General features: G+C 40.3%; 1 long non-coding RNA gene across 1 annotated transcript; it reads left to right on the top strand.

Moving 5' to 3' along the window:
• Positions 1 to 5,988: 5,988 nt before the first annotated feature.
• Positions 5,989 to 13,940, top strand: LOC113894713. Its single transcript, XR_003511643.1, has 3 exons — positions 5,989 to 6,054; positions 13,319 to 13,354; positions 13,848 to 13,940. It is a non-coding gene; the product is annotated as an uncharacterized LOC113894713 (long non-coding RNA).
• Positions 13,941 to 14,169: the final 229 nt, after the last annotated feature.

The raw sequence follows: 14,169 nt of genomic DNA on the forward strand, positions 1-14,169 counted from the left end.
TGTGTATATATATATATGTGTGTGTGTGTGTATGTGTGTGTATATATATATATATATATATATATATATATATATATATATAAAGTTTTCCTGCTTGCTAAAAGCAAGTGATGGTGACTGACTACTTTGCCATTACAAGCTCTGAATAAATAGTCTCTGACTGTTTTCATTTGGATGATCCTCATTAATATCTTTAGCAGAAAGGTTGATTTCATAATTTAAAAGGTATACTTATAAACCTCTGAATGAGAGACTGAGGTGAAGAAAAGAAGTCGGTTCAAACATTGGGATGTCAAGAAACTGCAAAGACAAATTTTTGATGAGGACTTCCTGGTGGTTCAGTGGCTAAGACTCTGAGCTCCCAATGCAGAGGGCCTGGGTTTGATCCTTGGTCAGGGAACGAGATCCAACATGTTCCAACTAAAGATCTTGCCTGCCACAACTAAGACCTAGAGCAGCCAAATAAATAAATATATAAAAATTTTTGTGATGGATTTTGACATGTCTGTGTACATGTCAAAATTTGGAAAATTTTCTGGCTTTAGGAGAAAATGACTATGGTCAGAACTGATGAAATCTACAATAAAGGAGGGAAAGTGGCTGCAAAGTCAACAGTAGTTAAGACACTGGTGAGGTGTGGTCAGGATAGTATCTTTATATCACCTTCGAGGTAGCACTTTAAGTCCTCCCTTAAAGGAAGGCTAGGAGGCTAAGGATCAACAGTGGAAAAGAGTAATTGTCGCTGTCCTAATAGGGAGACAGATAGGGAGACAGATATTGGAGAGAATGTGTTAAGTTCTGTGATGGAGAAGTAAGAGTGCTTACTTCTTACTCGTGGAAGCACCATAAGATGAAACCTAGTCAAGATGGTGAGGGAGGGGCAGTCAGAGATTCTCTAGGGGCAGTTGCAGTCAGGTAGTGTCTTGAGGATGAGTAGGAAAGCACAGCATGCAGAGGGTTTCATTGCTCTGATGTTATTTCTGTACCAAGATCATAGGTCTTAATTATTATAATTTAAAAATAGGACTTGACAAGACAACTTTCCCCATCTTATTCATCTTCAGATTGTTTTGGGTCTTCTTATTCTTTTCCAAATCAATTTTAGAATTAGTTTGTCCAGTTTCATGGAAATCTCTGATAAGATTTTGGTTAGAGCTCCAGAGCATTTAAACCTTTTCCTTCTTATTAAACTCTTTTGATACAGCCCTTAGGTGGCAGCTTTCAATTTTACCTTTCTCAAGATCTTATTTGACTTCCTATGTAAGATTAAATTTCTTTGCTATTTCCATAGCACCCTGTATTCCCTGTTATGTAACAGATCAGATTTTAATTCTTAACTCAAAGTCTGAATTCTGGGAAAGTTCACAGGTGAAAGTAGCTCAGTTGTGCCTGACTCTTTGCGACCCCATGGTCTATACAGTCCATGGAATTCTCCAGGCCGTTGGAGTGGGTAGCCTTTCCCTTCTCCAGGGGATCTTCCCAGCCCAGGGATCGAACCTAGGTCTCCCACATTGCAGGTCGATTCTTTACCAGCTGAGCCATGAGGGAAGCCATATCTGTCTAGTTCATCACAATACTCTCCAGTACACAGGCTAAAATAGTTTGTGTTTAAGACATACTTTTCTTAAAAAAAAAAAAAAAAGTTAATTAAAAATTTTAAAGGATGTTGGGAATTCCTTGGCAGTTCAGTGGTTAGGACTCTGTGGTCTCACTGCCAAACGCCTGGGTTTGATCCCTGGTCCAGGAATTAAAATCTCACAAGCTATGCATGGTGCCAAAAAAAAAAAAAAGGTTAGCTGGTGGGGTGAGCCTTCAGCAAGTATAATAATATATAAGGGAGGAGCACTGTAAAACAATTAGCCTCAGGTAAGGGAAGAGATGTCTGTCTTGTTAATAGGAAAAGAAGATCAAAGAATGTTTAGCTGATAAGAGTTAACAGAGTTTTATTATTTTTATTATGTTTCTCCTCTATTATTATTTCTAACAACCTTCTACTATTATTGGGGTTCCCTTGTGGCTCAGCAGGTAAAGAATCTGCCTGCAATGCAGGAGACTTGGGTTCCATCCCTGGGTTGGGAAGATCCCCTGGAGAAGGGAAAGACTACCTATTCCAGTATTCTGGCCTGGAGAATTCCATGGACTGTACAGTCCATGGGGTCGCAAAGAGTTGGACACAACTGAGCAACTTTCACTCACTCACACACTCTACTGTTATTACCACTTCTATTTTCTTTCTATTGTAATCAACATGGAAATTTGGTACTAGTGATGGAGAGGCGGTAGGATTGGAGAGGAGAAGAGTAAGGAAGATCTGTGAAAATGGGTGTGTGAACAGGATTGGGGAGTCAGAGAATTCCTGGACAGTGTTATAAGAGCCCAGTGGAGACCAGAAACCATGAATTCATAGTGGTGCTGGTTTTCTCCAGGTATTCATAGCAGCACAGGCACACAAATGGAAAATATGAACTATTGGATTGATTGAGGACTGGGATTTTTGCCAGACTGGTGCTGGAGAAGGACAATTGAGCCAGCAAGTTCAAAATTAGTCAGAAGTACTTGACGTTTGTAAACCACAGAGAATTTTATTCAATAAAATGGAGGCGGAAGTGTGGAAGGGGTATGTTTCTCTTAAGAAAAAGCAAGCTGAGCAGGAGACAAAACTGCCTCTCCAGGTTTGCCAGTGGGTGGGGGAGGGAAGAGGATGAAGCCCACCCAAGGAGAGAACAGAGGGAGAATCCTTGAGGGGAGGGAGGAAAGGCACAGAGAGAGAGACAGGGAGGGAAAGGGAGGGATGGAGGAATGTAAGGAAGACAAAAGGGACAGACAGACTAGAGACGAAGAGGGCATTTGGATTTGTTTGTGATAGCTTTGCATTCTTGGTTCCCTCACTATGTTTCAAACCTATGGGTTCAACAGATTTCCCTTGTATTCTTACAGTGAACTTTTACTTTCTGACTGCAGTTTCTATCTCAAAACAGTCTTAACTAAGACAAGAAAATGTAATGCAGACTCCTGTACTCATGGAGTGTTTTTGTCTTGTTTTGGGGGTGGGGATGGGGAATGTAGGCCAAGGTTTTCAGTTTTTCAAGCCCTAAAGGGCCGTGCTCTTGAAGCCATCTAACAGTCATATTGCATAAGGCTCAAAGAGTTGGGGCAGATGACTTTGGAGCCTCTGGGGCTTGTAGTCATCAGTAGGGTTACCCAGGGTCCCTGCTTCCTTGCCTCACTGATCCTATGAGGAAGCAGCCAGGACTTCATGCCTGGAGTTGCTAGGGATGAAGAGTAGCTTTTTTGATTGGCTGAGGTTCTGGTCCTAGGAAAAGGGGAATGTGAGTCCTCTGATCTTGGATGTATCCAAGACCTTTCCCCAATGATTTCCCATTGCACAGTGAATGAGGTCACTCCTGAGGTAGGCTGACATTGCTCCTGCCATCTGTCTTGTTCCAGGTGGTACAATTTTGAGATCATGGTATTACTAACCCTCCTGTCTTTCTTCCCAAAACCATCAGATACAGGTTTACCAAAACATCTACCTTCTGTTTCCTACTTCCTCCTGACAATACTGAATATTAGCCACGTGGGGGCTCTGAGGCTGCCTGTTTGGGGATTTACTTGATTGATCTTTCTGTAGGCATTTGGTTTTAGTTTCTCACAGTAGTAATAAAACCCTTCACCTCAGATTGAGACTCAAACCCAGCCAAAACTCTATTTGGGGCTTGAAATCACAATCTTTTTATCACTTATCTATTCTCTAGATTTATTGAGGCTCAGGTTCTTTGTGTCTCAGTGCAGAAGGAATTCAGTGAGGGGTAAAGTGATAGGCAAGAAACAGAGTTATTAATATAAATCTTGTAAGAGATGCAAGCAGGCAGGCGAGGGAGCTCTGCTCCAAGGATTAATGAAAGTGAAAGTCATTTAGTCGTGTCCGACTCTTGAGACCACATGGACTGTAGCCCGCCAGTCTCCTCTGTCCATGGGATTCTCCAGGCAAGAATACTGGAGTGGGTTGCCATTTCCTTCTGCAGGGAATCCTCCCAATCCAGGAATCAAACCCAAGTCTCCTGCATTGCAGGCAGATTCTTTACTGACTGAGCTATGAGGGAAGCCCACCCCAAGGATTAAGTGGGCTACAGTTTTATAGTCAAAGGGGAGGGAAAGAGACAGCCTTCTTCAAGTAGACATAGTCTTGAGTCTTATACATCACTAGCTTCTTCATATCAGGCAGGAGAGTGTCTGACCCTATGAGGTCAAACTAGGATTATCATATTAGTAGAAGAGTGGTAACATTTTTCTTTCACCTAATGGCCTGGGGCATATCTCATACTTTTATTTATGGCTTTAGAGTTAAGCAAGTCTGCTTAATTCCACCTTCCAAAAGCTTGAGTAATCATTAACTTACAGTGGTCTCCCAAAGTTTCCTAAGTTTCCCTCTCTATCTGTAGTTCCCTACTGGGACTTCTACAACTACGTGTATAACTATCCTATTCTATCCCTATCAGTAGCACACAAGCAACTCTCATTCTCTTCTCTGTTCTTTCAACTTAAGCTGCTCTCAAGGCAGGTTCTATAATGAATTGTTGCTGTGCAGCAATGATTGTAATGTTATTAATTTAAATTCCATGAAGTGGTAAGTCACAATTTATTTACCTATTCCCCACTTGTTGGACATTTAGATTGCTTTCAATATTTGCTTTTATAATTAGTTACTGTAAAGCATATCTTTATGCCTAAAAGTTTTTCTGTATTTAGGAAAATATGACATTCCTCTTTAATTTTCCAGTTTTTAATACCACTAGCTTATTAATATGTTTTACACATTTATGCTGTTTACTTCTTAGCCTGAATATAGAATAATGACATTAACCTCCCCCACCCCCTCCTTTTTTCCCCCCTCTGCTTAGTTTTCTTTGAACTTCTAGCTAGGTTTGAAGAATTTCCTTCCACTTCCTTCCTCTGTAAAGTGACTGTGAATTCCACTTTTCACACTTTCATTGCCATTTCCTCTCCATGTAGACCTCCCTCCTAGAGAGAAGTCTGGCCCCAGCCTTGGATCTGTACTGATTTCTTTCTAGACCTATCACACAGCAGTCATCCTTGAACAATCCAGAGTTCTGAATCTGATGACCTACGCTTTCTTGGTTTACTCTTTTATTTTGCTGGAGTGCATCCCCCAGTAGCATCTGGAGCAAGGGTAAAAAGAAGATAAACATTTTGATACTATGCATGCCTAAATATATCTAAGTTAAAAATTTGTTTTCTAATTCTGAATTTTGACAACAATTATCCATTGTCTTCTAGCATCCATTGTTGCTGAGAAATTTAATACTGTTTAATTTCCAATTTTTTGTATGTGATCTTCCTTTGAAAGCTTCTAGAATCATATCTCGTTGCATTCTGAAATTTCAAGTTCATATGTACTTGAGTTGCTATTTTAAAAATTTATTATAATGGGCACTCAATGTGGTCTTTTTTTTCTTAAAAAATGAGATATAATTGACACATAACATTATATTAGTTATATTAAGTATACAACATAAGGATTCCATATCTGTATAGTCAATATACTCTTAAACTGGAGACTTGGGCTTTATTTCTGGTAAATGTTCTTGTGCTGTTTTCTTGATAATTTTGTTCCATTTAACTCTTGGTTAAATGTTGAACTTCCTGGCTTAACCTTTTAATTTTCTTATATTTTTTACTTCACCCTCATTTTTAATTTGCAAAAGCTCCTTTTGTTTTCTAATGTTTCTTCCTTCTCCCTGTCATTTCCTTTGCTCTCTCCCTTTCCTTCCTTCCTTCCTGAGAGAATTTCAGTCTTATTTCAGGAATACAAAATCTTAGCGTCTTGAGAATGTTAATTTACTTTTTTGAAATGTTTGGCTACCTCTGCATTATCTGTTCCTCTGGGTTTTTCTTTACCCGTTCTGGGTTTATTTGTTTTGGTCTCTGTCTGTACTGTTGGAAACTTTCCTCAAAGATCTGGTGATCCTTGGATGTTTGTTCAGATTTTCAAATGAATGGCTGCAAAGCTGACTGGAAGCTCTGTGTGAGTGGGTAGGTTTTGTCATCTTGTGGGCTTATTTTTAGATTAAAGAGGTAGCCAGCAAGCTTGTGGGTGAGGGTGTGGTCCCCCAAATGTCAGTGTGTAGGTACTTTCTCTGTAGCAAGTTAGTTTATCAAGAAAAAGTGCCTTTAATCCGCAGGGAAGGATAAGGCTGGCTGTTGGCAGCTGTAGCACAGAGTGAGGTAAGAGGACTGGGGAATCTCAGTTCAGAATGCAGACTTTCATTTTCATTAAATCCTCACCTCTGCCCTCTTCCCGCCTGTTGCTCCCCAGAAAGCCTCCCCCCTCCCCCCCCCCCCCCGCCCCCCGACCCAGAAAGTACTGTGGGCGTGGGGGAGGGGTGGTCCTGATTGACAGAGTGAGGCTTGTAGCGCTAAAACTTTTTCAGTCTTTTCAGACACCACTCACTGCTTTCAGTGCCCTATTCCTACCACTACCTTCCAGGGTACTACAGGTTTCAATCTTTCCTGAGGTAGTCTTGCTTCTTGAGAGTATTCTTCAAAATTCTGCTGACCATTCCACCTGCTTTTTGTCTTCCTATATTGGGGTTTGGGGATACAAATATTTCCTAGTTTTATTGAAGATGAGGTTTATATTTCTGGTTTTTCTTTTTTGGCCCCACTGCGTGGCTTGCGGGAACTTAGTGCCCCCATCAAAGACTGACACTAGGGCCTCTGCAGTGAAAGCAGAGTCCCAGCCACTGGACCGCCAGGGAGTTCTCTGTAGGAGATTTTCAAAAGAAGAGGTTAGAAAGGTCAATGATCAGCCATCTTAATCCTGGGAATTGTGGAGGTGACTTCCAAGACGTTGCTTTGATCATGACTATTCAGATTTTCCTGAGAAACAAAAACAAAACAGAAAAACCAAAAAGAAATAGTTTTCTAAAAGCAGCTCTGTCTTCAGGTAATCTTTGTTCAGTGGTAGTGCCAAGCAGTGATGTGCCTATCTATGCTGGTGCCTGAAACAAGAGTAATTTAGCAATATTGATCCTATCTTTAACATTGTGATATTTTGGGGTTTTTTATGGGAGTTTTTGCACCAGGTTTTATTTTTTAAATACTATATTAAATAATATTCATCCTGATTACTGAGTTTTCTGGGCACCACTTAAATTTTACGCCCTAGAAGACTGACTTACTTGCTCCACCTTAAATCCTGACCCCAGAGGAATATCACATTCTGCATCAGCTACCCTTGCCCCCATGTGTGTGTTCGCTCAGTCCCTCAGTCGTGTCTGACTCTTTGCGACCCCATGGAGGACCATAGCCCAGCAGGCTCCTCTGTCTATGGAATTTTTCCAGGCAAGAATACTGGGGTGGGTCACCATTTCCTACTCCAGGGGATCTTCCAGACCAGGGATCGAACCCGTGTCTCTTTCATCTCCTGCCTTGGCAGGTGGATTCTTAACCATTAGAGCCACCTGGGAAGCCCCACCCTCACCCCCATAAGCCACTACAAATAAACATACAATCCAAGTAAAAGTAGCCTATTCTTGTGCCATCTTTCAGCTTCAGGGCAGATTCCACAGTAACACTTACAGTCACTTTGTCTTTGTAAGAACACGTTCTCCTTGTAGGTACTCCTGAGTCTGTTTATAGCAAGTGTTGGTCTCTTTCTACAAAATACAGGATTGGGTCAAATTGACTTTCTCCCAGTATATTTGAGATGCCTGAGCTCTATTGACACATGTTGCAAAAAGGACAGGTGTGGCACTGCCATAATAATGAGTTCCACAGCTTTTCTTACTGAGATGAGGTGACATCAACAGAATCAGAAGCATTTCCTCTAACCTCTTGTGTTGATTTCTCTCCTAAAACCTTGAGATAAAGTAAAAGAAGTAAAAATTCTTTGAGTAGTTCCTCACCTACTTTTACATACTGAAAAGGATCCTTCTTTGCTAATTGTAGGATTTTGGTTGGCTAAGTGGGGAATGGAGGATAAAGGTGTTTGGGCTGCTACAGGGAACTAGGATACAGTGAGAGTCACTTTTCTTTATTCTTTTGAGTTCTTGTTTTAACTAACTTTGGTGATGGAGGGGAGTCGTTTAGACCACTGTACATTGTCACAGTGGAGATCGGTCAGGTTGAAGGCATTCTTGCCCTTGTGCGATAATAGGAAATCTTAACTTTTGGGGGATGCTCTGTGTATAAGCGATAGAGGCACTATGGCTACATAAAGGCACAGTGGATATTTTACTTTATTTGCCATATCATACCATTGAGGAAGATCTGGAGGAGTGCTACTCAAAAGTCTCAGAGTGTGCACTGTGGACTGGAGTGAATTCTTGAGCTAGTATTATGGGTATGTAGCCAGATAATCATGGAAGTTGAGGACAAGCATTTATAAAGTTTTATGGCAATTTGACAGGATAATTTGTTTCATTTAATTATAAAAATATCAGCTTGCATTTTTGATGTCTTCGTTCTTTTTAAATTCACCTTCTAGTAATTAACTTTTATTTTATTTTACGAAAGTATTGAATTGGAAAGAGAAAACTTGGCTTTCATCACAGGTAGTTTGAAAAATCTGAATCTGGAGAGCATTTTGTGTGTGTGTGGTTTTTCTTTTTTTGTCATGCTGCGTGGCTTGCAGGATCTTAGTTCCCCAACCAGGGACTTAACCTGGGCCACGTCAGTGAAAGTGTGGAGTCCTAACCACTGGCCTGCTTGGGAATTCTCTGGAGAACGTGCTTGGGATATAAGAGTCAGTTTTCATGACACTGGACTTAGGAATGAGTGGTCTCTTGGATATGACATCAAACACACGAGCAATAAAGGCAAAATAAACAAATGGGACTGGGTGATGGTGGTTTAGTTTCTAAGTTGTGTCCAATTTTGCGACCCCATGTACTGCAGCTTGCCAGGCTCCCCTGTCCATGGGGTTTCTCAGGCAAAAACACTGGGGTGGGTTACCATTTCCTTCTCCAAAACAAATGGGACTGCTTCAGACTAAAACTTTTATGCCTCAAAGGACACAGTCAATGGAGTAAAAAGACAACTTTCTAAATGAAAGATAATATTTGTAAATCAAATATCTGACAAGTGGTTAATATTCAGACTCCATAAAGAACTCCTACAACTCAACAATAAAGAATCTAACTTGATTAAAAAATGGGCAAAGGGGACTTCCCTGGTAATCCAGTGGCTAAGACTCTTCACTCCCAATGCAGGAGGCCCAGGTTCGATCCCTGGTTAGGGACCTAGATCCCACATGCTGAAATGAAGATTAAAGATCCTGGGTGCCCCAACTAAGACCTGGCACAGCCAAATAAATAAATTAGTTATTTATTTAAAAATGGGTGAAGGATTTGAATAGACCTTTCTCCAAAGGTGATATAAAATAAGCAATACACACATGAAAAGATTCTCAATATCTCTAATCCAGGGAAATACAAATCAAAACAAGAGTAAGATATCACTTCACACCCACTAGGATGGCCATTATTAAAAAAAACAGAAAATAGGAATTCTCTGGCAGTTCAGTGGTTCTGCTTCCACTGAACTGAATCCCAGGCAGCATGGGATTCCTACCTGGTTAGGCAACTAGGATCCTGCAGGCTGAGGGATGTGGCAACCAAAAAAGCAAAACAGAAAACAAACAAACAAACTCCCCAGAAAGTAACAAGCATTAGGGAAGATGTGGAGAAATTTGAACACTGTGCTATTGGTGGGAATATAAAGTGGTGCAACTGTCGTGGAAAACATAATGGTAGTTTCTCAAAAAATTAAAAATAGAACTACTGTATAATCCAGCAATCCAACTTCTGGGTATATATCCAAAAGAATTGAAAACAGGATCTCCTAGAGATATTTACATACCTATGTTCACTGCACCATTATTTACAATAGTCAAGAGGTGGAAGCAAACTAAATATTTATCGACAGACGGACACATAAACAAAATGCGGTGGGTATGCTGCAGGAAAGAAAGTGGGGCACAAGAGGATGGTCAAGCCCTTGGGACCTCTGTCACGTGCGGGTTCTTGGCTTTGAGAATAGAAAAGAATTCAAGATCGAACCATAGTAAAGTGAAAGAAAGTTTATTCAGGGAGATACACACTCCATCGATGGAGTGTGGCCATCTCAGAAAGCACCAGGTCATCAGTTTTTATAGAGGTGGGGAGGAGTATTCTAGCTATTTTAGGGAAGGGGTGGGGATTTCCAAGAACTGGGCCACCACCTACTATTTGACCTTTTATGGTGGCCTTGGAACTGTCATGGCACCTGTGGGTGTGTCATTTAGTATCCTGATGTGTTACAGTGAGTGTATACTGAGGCTCAAGGTCTAGTGGAAGTCGACTCGTCTGCCATCTTGGACTTAGTTGGTTCTAACCAGTTTATGTCATGTCCTCGGGTTCTGTCATTCTTTTAAAGGTTGTGCCTTGCTCCCTGCTGTCTCATATGCACAGTAAAATATTTAGCCTTAAAAAGGAAAGAAATCCTGTCGCATGCTACAACATGGGTGAAACTTGAGGAATTTGCTAGGTGAAATGTGCTAGTTGCAAAAAGACAAATATTGTATGATTCCACTTGAATGAGGTATCCAAAGTAGTCAAATTCATAGAAACAGAAGGTAGAATGGTGGTTATTAGAGGGTGAGGAGAAGAAAAGGGGAGTTGTTTAATGGGAATAGAGTTTCAGAATTGCAAGATGAAAAAGTTCTGGAGATCTCAACAATGTGAATAAACTTACTACTGAACTGCACTTTAAAAATGGATAAGATGGGAGGGAATTTCCTGGTGGTCCAGTAGTTAGGACTCTGTGCTTCCTTTGCAGGGGGGAAGAGTTTGATCCCTGGTCAGGAAACTCCCATAGACGGAGGAGCCTGGTAGGCTGCAGTCCATGGCGTCACTAGGAGTCAGACATGACTGAGCGATTTCACTTTCACTTTTCACTTTTATGCACTGGAGAAGAAAATGGCAACCCACTCCAGTCTTCTTGCCTGGAGAATCCCAGGGATAGGGGAGCCTGGTGGGCTGCTGTCTATGGGGTCACACAGAGTCGGACACGACTGAAGTGACTTAGCAGCAGCAGCAGCAGGAAACTAGGATCTTGCATGCTGCATGGCTGGAAAAAAAAAAAAATAGAAAGCAGGGTAAGATGTTGAATACCATAATTGAAAAAAGAGAAAGAGAGAATCTAAGGGAAGTTGGCTCGTATTTTATCTCCTCTATATTAGTTGTATTGCTGCATAAAAAATTATCACAAACTTGTAGTTTAAAACAACACACATGGGTCAGGAGTCTTGTCTGAGTTTGCTGGGTCCTCTGGCCAAGGCCTTGATGCTTGACCAGAATTGATGCTTTTGAACTGTGGTGTTGGAGAAGACTATTGAGAGTCCCTTGGACTGCAAGGAGATCCAACCAGTCCATCCTAAAGGAAATCAGTCCTGAACATTCATTGGAAGGACTGATGCTGAAGCTGAAACTTCAGTACTTTGGCCACCTGATGTGAAGAACTGAACTCATTTGAAAAGACCCTGATGCTGGGAAAGATGGAAGGCGGGAGGAGAAGGGGATGACAGAGGATGAGATGGTTGGATGGCATCACTGACTCGATGGACATGAGTTTGAGTAAGCTCTGGGAGTTGGTAATGGACAGGGAAGCCTGGCGTGCTGCAGTCCATGGGATTGCAAAGAGTTGGACAGGACTGAGCGACTGAACTGAACTGGTCAAGGCCTTAGCAGGCTGAAATCTAGGTGTTGTGCATTTGCCAAAGCAGCAGACCCAGGAGACACAGGTTTGATCCCTGGGTTGGGGAGATACCATGGAAGAGGGCATGGCAACCCACTCCAGTATTCTTGCCTGGAGAATCCCATGGACAGAGGAGCCTGGCAGGCCACAGTTCATAAGGTCACAAAGAGTCACACACACACACACCAAATATAATCTTTTTGTTGGTTTAACCAAAAGGCCATAGATTAGTAATCTAATAGCAGGAATAATACTCTGTCATATTCACTGGGTCCACACTCAAGGGGAGGGGACTATATACAAGGCATACACATCAGAGGGCAGGAATCTTTGCAGTCATCTCCCCTTTGTTGAAAGTCAGCAAATATCTTTCAAGATTTGTGGTGTTAAATAACCTTAAGTGGGGAAAAAAAAATTATGTGGTGATTTTTTTTTTTTTTTTGTAGCAAAGAAATCTTTTTTTACTTTTGGTGGGGAGTGTAGTTGATTTACAATATTATATAAATTTCAGGTGTAAAACAATGATTCACAATTCTTAAATAATATACTCCTATAGTTATAAAATATTGACTATATTCCCTGTGCTATTATAGCAAATAATTTCTCACATACAAAAAATTTATGTTTTTTCTCAACTCAAAACAATAACATATACTTATATTCTTCTAAGACTATTTCTTTTGCTCCCAGAAGTCATAAATTTATGTATTTTAGGTTTGGTTTAAAGTACCAACTATATAAGGAAAATCCACCTCCAATGTTCCTTATAGTTGCAATGTGCCCTGGGAAATGATACAATTTCAATATGATAGAAATAATAGTAAAGTTTAAGTATGTGAGTAGGAACTCTTAAAACTATTTCTTTATTGGAAATTTTAAAGAAGTAAAAATTTAATGCTACAAAAGGCAATATTGTAAAACAAAATGTATGACTTTCATAGCATATATGTTTTGTCACATTATATAAGAGAAACCTATAATATAATAATAATAGTAATAGCCAGGTAACAAAATAATAGGTTAGAAAGAGTATTGGCTTTTTAATAAAAAGATATATTTTGAGATATCATTTACATTACCATAAAATTCACCCATTCCAAATGTACAATGGTTTTACTATAATCACAGAATTGTTTAACCATCACAGTAATCTTAAGTTCGGAACATTTTTGTATTCTGGAAAAGAAATTCCTTATGCAGTAGCAGTCACTCCCTATTCCACCCTAACCTAGAAAAAGTCCTATCAACCACTAATCTACATTCTGTCTCTTATTCTAAACTTTATTTATAAATTAAATCATAACATGTGGCCTTTTATGCCTGGCTTCTTTCATTTAGCATAATGTTTTCAAGGTTCATCTGTGTTGGAGCATGAATTAATATTTCATTTCTTTTTATGGGCAAATTTTGTGATTCCATTGTATGGCTGTACCATATTTTATCTATCCATTCTTCAATTTTGGACGTTGGGTTGTTTCCACTTTTTGTCTGTAACGAATAATGTTGCTACCAATCTTCATGCACGTGTTTTTGAGAGGATGGATTGTTTTTATTTCTCTAGGGTGCATTCCTGGGAGTAGAACAGCTGGATCATGTGGTAAGTCTGTTTAACTTTTTGAGGAACTGCTTGCCTGTTTTCCAAAGCAGCTGCCTATTGCACATTCTCAATGGCAATGCATGCTGGTTTCAATTTCTCTGAATCCTTGTCAACACTTATTACTGTCCATCTTTTTTATTATAAGCATTTCAGTGGGTGTGAAGGTTATTGATTCTAAAGTTAATTGGAATAGTATATTCAAAATGCAAATATAACCACTCTCTTTTAATGGTCCTAATTTTTTTCAGAATTCCAAAAGCATAATATAACAGAGGAAGTCTTCCATGTTACTAGCCCTAACTCCCATCTTTAGCCTCACATTCTGCCAGTTCCCTTCATTGCATTTTATACTCTGGTGATACTGAATTGCATGGAGTTTTCTACATGCACTTTGCTACTTCTAACCTCTGAAACTGTTTCTGCTTTTCTCTCTGCCTAGATTTCTGACCCCTACCCCCCACCTTTTTTGCCTAATTTTTATTCATGCTTTAAGACTCTACCCAGGGCCTTCCCTGCTGGTCCGGTGGTTAAGAATCCTCCTTGCAATGCAAGAGATATTGGTTCCATCCTGGTCTGGGAAGATCTCACATGCTGCAGAGCAACTAAGCCCATGTGCCACAACTACTGAGCTCACATGCAGCACCAAAAGCCTTGGGCCTAGAGCCTGTGCTTTGCAAGAAGAGAAGTCACAGCTATGAGAAGCCAGCACACCACAACAAAGAGTAGTCCCCACTTGCCACAACTAGAGAAAGCCTGAATGCAGCAATGTAGACCCAGCACAGCCAAAAAATAAATAAATCTTAAAAAAAAAAAAA

Source organism: Bos indicus x Bos taurus, chromosome 6 (genome assembly GCF_003369695.1).
Source record: "Bos indicus x Bos taurus breed Angus x Brahman F1 hybrid chromosome 6, Bos_hybrid_MaternalHap_v2.0, whole genome shotgun sequence".
In the NCBI taxonomy this organism is placed as follows: domain Eukaryota; kingdom Metazoa; phylum Chordata; class Mammalia; order Artiodactyla; family Bovidae; genus Bos; species Bos indicus x Bos taurus.